The following is a 12764-nucleotide window of genomic DNA, read 5'->3' on the forward strand; positions in this document are numbered from 1 at the left end:
CTTTGTAACTCGGGCTTTACGGCGTTGGAAAGTACTGCGATAGTATTGGGGGTGGTGAGGGAAAATAGTCTTTGTGCTGTGGTAATAAAGTGGTGGACAAATGAAGGGTATTTTATCCGAGGCGGACTGCAGGCTATACGTTACTTGCACGGCTGCACGAATCATGACAAAGAACTAAATATACTTACTGGAAGTATTCGCCAAAACTTCTGAACAATTCCAGCAAGTTTCAGATATTTTTTAATCCACATTATTCATTGTTCACTCCAGAAATTACATGAGGTAATTATTATTTCCTTATCTAAGGGATCACTATACGGTTCATCGTTCATTCTAAGGCTTCTCTTCAGACAAGTAGCCAAATGACACCCGTACCCATGATCCAGTGATTCAGCACAGCAAATCCTACGACAACCATATTTTCAAAAAAAATTCAAAAAAAAAAAGTTGCCTAGCAACCTACACACTACAGTCATAGAATAAGGAATAATACTACGTATAGAACGCCAACTCTCCACTCCTCACCAGCGTCTGAGCTAGGTTTACCTCACCCCCCCCCCCCCCCCCCCTCGAACATAGTCTAGACTTAAATCGTATGGCGCCAGACATCACACACACAGATGCGCGTGTATGATAACGTCATAGTATGAAGTCTGTGTAATACGAGGTTGTTTGTATGAAGTCTCCGGGGTGTGACATAGCTTAGGCTAGAAATTACTTTAGGAGAATCACATGACTGACCACTATAGGATTTACGGTTGGAAATATCCGTAGTCACTTCCAGTGCCCTAGATCCTGGTATGTCCGGCATCACGCTTTGAGGAATGAAGTGGGTCAGCCTTACATCGCCATGTTCTATTAGTGCGGATCGATAATGTGCTATCTATTTTAAATATAAAGCACTTTTCGTGCTTTTCAGTTGTTTTTGTAATACTGATCTAGTCAACTCTAGTTTAAAACACAAAACAATATGAAAATACAATCTTCATGTACCAAAAGACAGCAAACACGTTACATGGTTTTGAACACGGGTTATAAAGGCCACATTGAAACAATCATCTAAGAAAGCAATATTGCAATTTGACATTTGCGCATATAAAAGTACTTAGAAATGTCAAATAGCAGTATTGTTTTTTTTTAGATGAATCGCTTTGATGAAGTCCTTTGCCAGTCATCGCATTTTGGAAAACAAACGAATGCTAATTTCCATGTTCATTAATAATTTACATATTATATTTATCGTGTCAGAATTTGAATTCAGAAGTAATTAGTTCTGAATTCAAATCCTGATATACTACTCAAAACAAAACAAGAACAAGAAACGTATATTCTAAATTCAAATTCTGATACCACTTTTAGTATGTAGTTCTATGATGGATATGATGAATCTGCCTCTATTTATTATACAAAAGTCCAAACTCGGTAACAGACAGACATGATATTGAGTATTATGACTCATGAATCCTTGGTACGAGTAATACGGTGCATAATCCACTACGCTGCCTAGGTTCTAGAAAATTAAGAAAAATTTGGGCCAGACTTACTCTAATCCGGCGAACATGCTCATATGAAGTCTTTGATGAGAGTGGTAGAATCGAAAGTGGTGTGTCAGGACCGTTGTAGGTAGAATCCCGTGATCTATGCCTACAGCAACGAGAAATAATCATGATCTTAGGTACGGTCACGAGTACTAATATGTATACTTTACTTACCCTTTGAAACCATGTCACATAAACTTTTTTAGCAAATTAAACCGTAAGTCTCATTAAATGTCAAATATGATAGTGCGACAGGGTTCTCAAGTGGGTACATGATATTGCTCATGACTGTGTGTATGCCTGTTGTGAAATTGTGTACTTTCAGAGAATTTCGACCGAGAAAGTTATAAATAAAAATTGTAGACAGCTTATTCCAATTTTAGTCCGTAAAAACTCACTTATAACATCAACACAGATAATCTAAAAGCGTTTGGCTCAGAGAACCTCTTATGAATCAAGTTGATAGCTCATAAAAATAAAACATTATTCGCATCATACTTTAAATTGTTGTATAAAATATACTCGTGTTGTAACTTTGTTAAAGCTTATTAGTGACCGAAGGAGAGCTACTAAACCACTGTTTTGATATTAAAGTCATAACACCCGAAGGCTCTATCTCAATCAAATAATGATGGGGCAACAATAGTCGCGCCAACAACAAAATGTGTGCATTTGTATAAACGCTACCTCAGCGGTGTCTTAACCAAGTTGCAAACGATTATGACAATTGACAGTCACAGTGATAAAAGTCACACACAGCCATAAAAGTCACACACAGTCATAAAAGTCACATACAGTCATAAGGTGACATGTCAATCCCATACAATTTTAGCACTGTCACTGTCAGTTTAGAAGCCCCAGATGCTTTGTAGGTAGCGCAACCAACAAGTCACCAAGTGTCAACTGCATACAGTTTGTTAGCGGTTTGTATGTAAGCAGAAACCAGGCGTATACCATGCGTATAATCACGAATATGCGTCTACGAAGCAAAGCCTCCGTAGACAGTAGACGTTACGTATTTGTGCACGTAAACGAACTCCAGATATTTAAGTCTTGTTTGATTTAATATTTGAAAAGAACAACTATTATAACATTTTTTTTAATTTGACTTAACTATTTCTCGAATTTATTAATTTATAAATTAATTTTCTATTTTGTAGCTAAGTGTCCACCGGACTTGATGTACATAATAATATTTTTTATTAATTTGAAATAATAAAATAATGAAATAATAAAAATAAAAAATCATTATAAATCAGACAATAATTTTGTTTAGATACATTATCTATTTTACTTTTTGAATTCTGAATTATTTTTCTACTACTGACATAGGATAAGTTGTTAATTGTTACTAACTAATATGGACCTATAGTCTGAAATATATGATTGAATATGAATATTTTATAAAGGTTTAACAAATTTATAAAGTCCGTCTTCATTAGTTTTCTTGAGATTATTAGCGAGGCATTGAAACTTTAAATAGTTTTCAACTATTTCATAGATCGTTTCAACTTTCAACGACGGTACTTTATTAATTCAATTTTGTTTTTATAAAGCGGTAGTTAGTAATAAGGTATTACGTAACAATATAATTAAATCTATATTGTTACTATAATGATAACAGTAAGACTATAAACAAATATTATGTAAGTAACTTAAAAAACTCTTAAAATGAAATAAATGTAATGTAAAACTTAGAATGTGTATAATAATGTGTATTTTTGGAAGTGTTTGTGCATAGTGTTTGTAGTGGTTGTGTATAGGTACTTTTCATGTTTTTAAAGTGCTAGTACTATGTAGAGTATTATGTAAAGGGCGTGCTATGCACAAATAGGTAAACTGCCACTTTTTGACAAAAAATTATAGCCTCAAAAATTCCCATAGATACCAATGGCGCGACGCGGGGACGGATTCCATTCAGATGTGGTCGACATTTCTCCTCTTCGAACCGCTATATTCGCTCCATTATGCGAACAGCTAAAGAATGGAATTCCCTTTCTGTGTCATTGATCCCCGATACATACAGGCTATTAGTGACATCGTAACGAAAACTTTGAGCGATAATTCAGGCCATGATTTTGAGTTGATTATCAAGCGGAAAATAATTTAAAAACACTAAAACTGTCATGAATTTTCCGACAGGAAAATCTACTTGATATCAACTCAGAATCATGGTCTCAGTATTCGTTACGATGTCACTAACATTCTGTATAATTTAGGGATTTTCAAGATTTAAAGAGTGATTAGGTACTATTTGAGTTTGCGTTGTCTACCTTAGACCACATTGCTGCTTATAACCTGGCTGGGTCGTGGTCAAACGCACTCAAATCTTTTAATTAAACAGAATGGAAATAGACTACTCAGTCAACAAGTATTATCGTTTGTAAATATAGGTAATGTTTTCTTAGTAATATTAATTAGGTAGGTATTAGGACCGTTAACAACCCAATAACGAAACACTGATAGTTTTCGTAACTTTTCATAATCAGAAACCCCAAATTACCCTCGAGGGAAGGGACCCAGTGATCTAGAAAATTATTCAAATTATATTCTACAAAGTTATAAAATGCAGCTCGTTCAAGAGTAAAGTGCAGATGGTTGTAAAATTTTATAACTAATTAAAATATAAAGTTTCTTGGTTTCATTTTGAATTTTGGAACTCTTAGATAATAGACGGATGCTTTGAACGGTTTCATCAACAGTTAAAGTTTCCTTGACTTTGATATTGATTCTCACCATGATAATAATAATAATAAAATTCATCAGCGAACCTGGTGAATTCAACAGTGCAGTCAGTCTCCGCAGGCCAGCTTGTGGCGTGCTGTTGGTGAGTGACGACACCACGGAGCTGAGATCCCCCGAGAGTCGGTCAGGCCCTCCGTCTCCGGCTTTCCTTCACTGGCCGGCCGGAGTAGACCCCAGCGGGGGCCGCAGGACTCTCACCTCTGGCTTGCCTTAATTGGCCGGCCAGAGTGGGGCGTTAGAGCTATACGCTCGCAGGGTGGAAGTGAAAGATGCATAAGTCGCGAGTTGGTGAGGCGGGTAAACCGCCTCGCAGAAAGCGGTGTACACCTCTCGACACCCTGAGCTGCTCACACGACCATGTTGCTGCCTTGCCGTCCAGTCGCGTCGGCTAGATAGGTGGCCCATCCAGTGAGTGACGAGTCACCGCCTGCTCATTGTATCCATGTTACCAACATTGGTCGAGCAGGCGCCATAGTCCCCCATAGCTCCAGTATCCCGGCCCACTAACCCCCAAACCAACAGCCCAGTTCCCTTTATTCCCATAATCTGCAATAGTCCTACACGAACCGGGGATTGTCTTTGGGTGCACTCCCATTGTGCATACAGGGATAATCGCCGGTTGGTGTCACACCACATTTAGATTAAACTGTCTTAAGGGGCCTCTACGTGTTGGCTTCGGCCCCACCCACGCCGTCCAAAAGTCCGGGACTCGGTAGGCCCGAGATATGGAAACGACATACAAATAATAATAATAATAAAGTTTATTTAGGTAAAATCTACGACACACATATACATTCACAACATTAAAATATACACACATTAAATTAATATTTAGTTGGAAAACATAAAGGTATATGGGTGCCGCAGTTCACCAAAAAAGGCCAGGGTCCAGTGAAAATTTACCCAGAGGGCAACACTATCTCAGCGTTATCCCCTTTTACAGGATCCACTTCCTTAAGTTGAAGATTTGACAGCTATAGCTTCTACAAGTCTTCATGCGACAAGTTACGTCACATAGCTCCGATAATACACATTTCTTGGGTATGTGGGTCAAATATATAACATAAACAACCTACGTACGTCCCACTGCTGAACATAGGCCTTCTTTCAATCAACCGGAGAGGGTATGGAGCATACTCTAGCACGCTGCTCCTCTGCGGGTTGGTGTAAGTGTTTTACGACTAAACCTACGGCGTAACGTGCCCTCCGAAGCATGGAATCATCTTAATTTTTCGGATTATCAGGTTATTCAAGCCTGCAATGTCCGTGTCAAACAAACAAAAGGACAGTCTCACAAAGGGATTTCGATAATATCTCCGTTGGGATCCAAACCCGGGCCTCCAGATATCGTGAGCCCAACGCTCTAACCACTAGTGTACAATAGAAGACATGGTCTAGACCAAGGAGACGGTTAGACACACGCCACTGCTAGAATTCTTACTAACGTCTACGAAATACCCGGGGAATCAGAATCATTTATTCAACGTAATTATCATGGATAAATTTGTTGACGGTCAGTGAAACATTTTTGAATTTACGTCATTTCACAACGTGTTATGGCTGAGGAGAAGAAATCACAAGAAACTGCAACAGCAACACATCTTTTGAATCAATGAGGTTATACATTACCAGTTATTTAATAAATAGAGGAACACATTCAATACCAGACATTTTTATTAAATAATCTTATAATAAGATTTTTTACATAAATTAAGCTTCATAATAATATGAGCTTTAAATTTATTATCTGACAAATTTAAAAGGGGTGTCAAGAACTAAATTATTTTATATACAGGATGTTAGTGACTTAACCAAAACTTTGAGGGACGATTCAGACCATGATTCTGAGTTGATATCGAGTGGAATTTTCCATCGCATAAGTATGGAACTGAAAATATTAAAAAAAAAACATTTAATCTTTCATGAATTTTCTGACGAGAAATTCCGCTTGATATCAACTCAGAGTAATGGTCTGAATCATTCCCCTCAGTTTTCGTTACGATGTCACTAACGATCTGTATAGCCCAGTCTAAGTAGTGTAACCAAGCGAGATAAGTCACTATCTATCCCAGACTAATTCTTTGTTTATCCGTATAATTGGTACAGAGCGAAGACGGCATTTATTTCACTGTTCCTATCCATTAGTTTACGAACTCTGTGATCTAGTAATAGATTGTTGAGCTCAAGATCTGGAGGTGTGCGCTCGATTCCCGATGGGGACATTGTCGAAATCACTTTGTGAAGCTAGCCTTTGTTTGGTAAGGACATTGCTGCTTTAAGTTACCTGATTTCCCGAAAAAGTAAAATAATAATTAAAACACTTACCGCGTTTAAATGGAGATATGAGACTCACGATATTTCGACACTGTTGCAAGTGCCATGATCAAGTGACTGATGAGATTGGAGTGGAGTAGGTAGATCTATAATTGTTTTTTTTTCCGTGTAAATAGTTTCGAAGGGCACGTTGACCCGTTAGTCCCGGTTATTAGCCATAAAACACTTCCACCAACCCGCAGTTCAGCAGCGTGGTGAAGTATGCTCCATATACCCCTTCCGGTTGATTGAGGGGAGGCCTGTGATCAGCAGTGTTTATTACTGTTAAAATAATCGTTTATTTTACAACAAGAGCTGAGCACCATAAGGCATGTTGTCTTAAATTTTATACCCCATTTGTCCGACCAAGTGGTGAATACCATACGTGGTAAAACAACAATAAGTCATATCAAATAAGAAAAAAGAAGGAGGTATAATTAATTATACAAAGCTCAGAAAGCTCGGTAACGCGTGGGTACATAGTTTCATCTTGTGGTGGTACCTCTGATTGTACCCTCTAAAGGATGTAATTTTATAATAATGTGTTCCACTAGTTATTAAAAATCTTGTAATGTATACCCTCATGGATTTAAAAGATGTGTTGTTGTTGCAGTTTCTTGTCATTTCTCCTCAGCCATAACACTTTGCGAAATGACGTAAATTCAAAAATGTTACATTGATCTTCATTGACCTTCATTGAGGACCTCGGTGGCGCAGCGGTAAACGCGCTCGGTCTGCAATTGTTGAAGTTAAGCAACTTTCGCAAAGGCCAGTCATAGGATGGGTGACCACAAAAAAAAATCATCTCGAGCTCCTCCGTGCTTCGGAAAGCACGTTAAGCCGTTGGTCCCGGCTGCATTAGCAGTCGCTAATAACCACCAATCCGCACTAGGCACGCTTGGTGGTTTAAGGCCCGATCTCCCTATCCATCCATAGGGAAGGCCCGTGCCCCAGCAGTGGGGATGTTAATGGGCTGGTGATGATGATGATGACCTTCAACAAGTTTATCCATGATAATTATGTTAAGTATATAATTCTGAATTTTAATACAATAGCATTCGCATTGCGGGCTAAGTATTTAGTTAAATGCTGTTTCATCTCTCCACACATGCAGCTAACACGCCGCACTTTCCGAATAATTAACAAAAGCGACATCAAACTATGAGTCCTCCGTTCTACAGAGACGCGTATAATGGTACTTTGCTCTTCAACCAGCTCCAGATGTGCCTCCTCCTTAATTTCTCAAATCCCGCTTTGGGTTTTAATAGTACCTCTAATAGGTCGGCCATTACAACTTATCCTACATAAATTACTGTTGAAACTTGGTCTGTGATGATTGTTTTATGTTTCTGTGTGGGATTGTGAAACTTATTTGGGGTAGAAAGAGGTTCGATTCGTTTTCTACATGCGAGGGCTGTTCAATAAATTAGTGGAAACGAATATGAGTTATTAATTATTTCACTAGCGGAGTTGGCTCGACCTTTTTAGACAGCGATACGGCTCACCACCTATCACGTCGGTCTAACAGAAAGCTCGGTGAGGCGTGGGTACTTAGTTCATCTTTTATTTTGGAATTGGGATATAGTCGTGAGCTTATATTATGTGAGTATAAGAATTAAGTGATTATATAGGTATGTTACTAAACACAAGACACAGACACAGACACACACACACAGAGAGAGAGAGAGAGTGAGAGAGAGAGAGAAATGTGACAGGTTTATGTGATATAGTTCTTGAATTACGAGGGGATTCAAAAGTCAAAGGCTCCAAATGATTCGTGTAATATTACACACGGTGCTGCTCGCCAGTTCTGTTACTTGAACTTGGCTTGACACGCTGCCGCGTGTCTAGACCAGAATTTGTGACTGGTTTATGACAATAGCATTGCTCACTATTATATGGGACTGAAACATAGCTGGCTAGGAGTTGGTATAATATATACTATGATACATCGATACCTGATATATATACAGAGTGTTAGTGACATCGTAACGAAAACTTTGAGGGATGATTCAGACCCTGGTTCTGAGTTATCTAGTGGAATTATCCTTCCCGAAAGTATGGAACTGAAGTAAACTACTTAAATAAAAAATTTCCGACAGAAAATACCACTTTTCGACGAGGTTGTGAAAGTACTGGGGCTGGTGCACTATCTGATGAGAACGGATGATAGCGAGACCTGCAAGAGGTACGTCGACCAGATGCTGCAGACCTCAGTAACAAGAACCACCAATAGTAGCTAATTATAAGATTTAGGGGGCATATCTATGTTTTTCCTTATGGTTTTATATCATATCAAATGTCAATCTAATTTGGTTTTTGTATCTTAATGAAAATGCAAGATTTCATCGCCGTTTAATTGAATATATTACAAATTGTAATCAACTCAGAATCATGGTTTGAATCAAACCCGCCAGTATTCGTTTTTATTTTAATTTATTTAAATGAAAACACTTAAACGGTAGATTTCCAAATCATCCCCGCCAAACTTTATGAAGTTTGATGGCGAGTAGCGCTCACATGCTTAATTCTTAATTTACCTACCGACAGTAATTATTCAAATGAAAAAGTGCTGGAAAGAGTTGAAGAAAAGAGAACCATGTTGAAGACTATAGAGAACCGGAGAGGAAATATGATTGGCCACCTGATACGACACGATTCATTTATAACAAACATTATAGAAGGAAAAATTGAAGGGAAGAGAGGAAGGGGTAGACCTAGGATAACATTTATGAAACAAATAAAAGAGAAGGTGCAGGTCGTGTCGTATCGGGAGGTGAAGGTTTTGGCGGGAAGAAGAGAGGAATGGCGATTACTCCACCGACAAGAGCGCAGCTCTTAAATAGAGAGAGAGAGTAATTATTAATACAAATAATATTACTTACAGCTATCGAGCAAAGTTACGATGTCACTAATACCCCGTACACCCACTTCTCGCCAGCTGCGTTTAAGTCCCATGCAATAGGAATATTACATAAACTGCCTATATACGTCCCACTGCTGGGCACAGGCCTCCCCTCAATCAACCGGAGGGGGTATGGAGCATACTCCACCACGCTGCTCCACTGCGGGTTGGTGGAGGTGTTTTTACGGCTAATAGCCGGGACCAATGGCTTAACGTGTCTTCCGAAGCACGGAATCATCTTACTTTTCCGGACAATCAGGTGATTCAAGCCTGAAAAGTCCTTACCAAACAAAGGCCAGTCTCACAAAGTGATTTCGACAATGTCCCCATCGGGAATCGAACCCGGACCTCCAGATCTTGAGCCTAACGCTCTAACCACTAGACCACGGAGGCTGTTCAATAGGAATATTAACCGGGTACAAATCCTGGAAACCACGTGACATCAATCATAATCCAAACATGGATTCAAAAGTCATAAAGTGGAAATCAATGGTTTTAAAACTTTATACTATGATACATTGTTTTAAGTTTACGCGGTTATTATCATAATTAAAACACATAATAACGGGTTTTTGCCATGGATGAGAGATCATGGCATTGATGAGATTTCATCAGTCATCCCGTAATCATGGCACTTGCAACAGTGTCGAAATATCGGGAGTCTCATATCCCTACTTTAAACGCGGTAAGAACCCGTTATTATGTGTTTTTTATTTATACTATGATACTTCGGGGAAATAGGAATGATGTTATATGTTATATAGATATAATATAACCAGCACTGCCAACCCTATCAGTAACAAAATCTCTTTTCAAAATTGCATGACCATACCATGAAAATAACGATCTCGCGGAATTTTTTCCTCCCAGTAAAACCATGGTAAAACGTTCAAGCTCGCCTCTCCTATTGTCTCTTCTGAATATATGCGACACTATAAAAAGTTTATGATCTAACCAACAGCTGTCGTCTTTATTATCTCTGGTAAAACAGCTATGAAAAAAAGAAAAATATTATGACGTCACCGTGAGCGTTTTGGTTACAATGCCCTGTAAAAAAATGTAATGACTTGAAATGAAAATGCCTTTTTTACCTTTGATTGGCCCTAGAGTTTCCCGAATGCATTGACGACGCCTAAGATGGAGCTCGCCCAGAAGGTGCCTGTTCACTCTGACCTTGAAAGCACCCGGGTCATATGCATTCGGAAATACAGAAGACGGCAGAGAATTCCACTTCATGACGACAGGACAGTAATAGGGTAGTATCCTAGGTCAAAGATAAATTATGAAAATCTGATTTTTACAAAATAAAAATAGATCTAAAGATGACAAAAAACGTTTTAACGTTTCTATTTAACTTATTTATTAATTATAATAAAGAAAAAATGAACGACATTTTCACACGTTTTTCTATGATATCACGTTCATCACCAGCCCATTAACATCCCCACTGCTGGGGCACGGGCCTTCCCTATGGATAGATAGGGAGATCGGGCCTTAAACCACCACGCGGGCCCAGTACGGATTGGTGGTTTTTAACGACTGCTAACGCAGCCGGGATCAACGGCTTAACGGGCCTTCTGAAGCACGGAGGAGCTCGAGATGAACTTTTTTTTGTGGTCACCCATCCTAAGACCGGTCTTTGCGAAAGTTGCTTAACTTCAACAATCGCAGACCGAGCGCGTTTACCGCTGGGCCACCGAGCTCCTCCACCACGATGACATCACGTATGAGTGATCATCTATGAGTCAGGGTTACTATTGGGCCGCCAAAGGCCCCTGACATGGCTCATGTAACGACTACATACTTACATCAGTAAGTAGTAACCGGGAACAACGGCTTAACGTGCCTTCTGAGGCACGGATCATTTTTCGGACAATCGGGTGATCAGCCTGTAATGCTCTAACCAAAATAGGGATCACAAAGAATTTTTTGTGATATTTTCCTGCCTGGATTCGAGCCCGAGACCTGCGGACCGTGAGCCTTACGCTCAACCACTGGACCACGGACGCCGTTAAAAAAAACAGAAAGGGAGGTCAAGAGTATTCGGCGAGTATGCATGAAGACTTCGATGAGAGTAGAATATTCAGGATCGTGGTAAATGTAATTCCATTGTCTCTGCCAACCCTGTCGGGAAATAGACGTGATATTAATCTATGTATGTGTGTATATCTGTGTAGAAAAAGCCGTGGGAAGGTTTTTATACCCCTCGATAATATGTTATGTTGTATATTATGTTGAGGAGCTCGGTGGCGCAGCGGTAAACGCGCTCTGTCTGAAATTGTTGCAGTTAAGCAACTTTCGCAAAGGCCGGTCATAGGATGCATTACCACAAAAAAAAAAGTTTTCATCTCGAGCTCCTCCGTGCTTCGGAAGGCAAGTTAAGCCGTTGATCCCAGCTGCATTAGCAGTCGTTATTAACCACCAATCCGCACTGGGCCCGCGTGACGGTTTAAGGCCCGATCTCCCTATCCATCCATAGGGAAGGCCCGTGCCCCAGCAGCGGGGACGTTAATGGGCTGATGATGATGAATATATTATGTGGACTTTCCCACATGTGTTTTGTCGTGAAATGTTATTTTAATCGGCGGCCATTCGAGTGTATTGGAAAATAAACAACTACAAATTATGTTAAGTACTATGTAGGTTATTAAATTATTCAACGTTTCGGATTTAGATCGTATGTAATTTAATATACTTATTTGAACATTTGTGGTCGGAATGAGTTTTGCCAATTATGTAACTAAATTATGATTTAGTATTATTTTGTCATAAAACGTACAGTTCTTCCCTTTTTAAATATCCTTTGGCTATCATCGCTTATCCGTATACAAACGAGTGCTAATTTGCATTGAATTTTTACATACCTAATTCTGAATTCAAATTCAATTCAATTTTTGATGAATTACTTTTGTGAATTCAAATTCTGGTACACGATAAATTTGTTTATATTCCCGAATGCAATAATTGCCAAGTTAAAAAAAAAATACTAAGTAAATCAAAAGTGAGTAGATAGAAAAGGCGGGATTTTAAGTGAAAGAATCAGAACAAAACAAAAGAAGATCGCGGTTTGATTTGTTCCCCGACTTTTCTATAAAATGTTGGTATAAAAGCTATAGGTCTAGTTCTGCTAAACACCGTCTAAGTTTACTTTATGTTATACCTGTCATTTTCTTATCCACCGAAAAAGAAAGGGACGGGCATACAATTTATGGAACACGCGTCAATTTAAGGAAGAAATGTTAAAAAGAGCCCTCCCAAATTTT

The sequence above is a fragment of the Pectinophora gossypiella genome, chromosome 17, assembly GCF_024362695.1.
Source record: "Pectinophora gossypiella chromosome 17, ilPecGoss1.1, whole genome shotgun sequence".
NCBI classification, from domain to species: domain Eukaryota; kingdom Metazoa; phylum Arthropoda; class Insecta; order Lepidoptera; family Gelechiidae; genus Pectinophora; species Pectinophora gossypiella.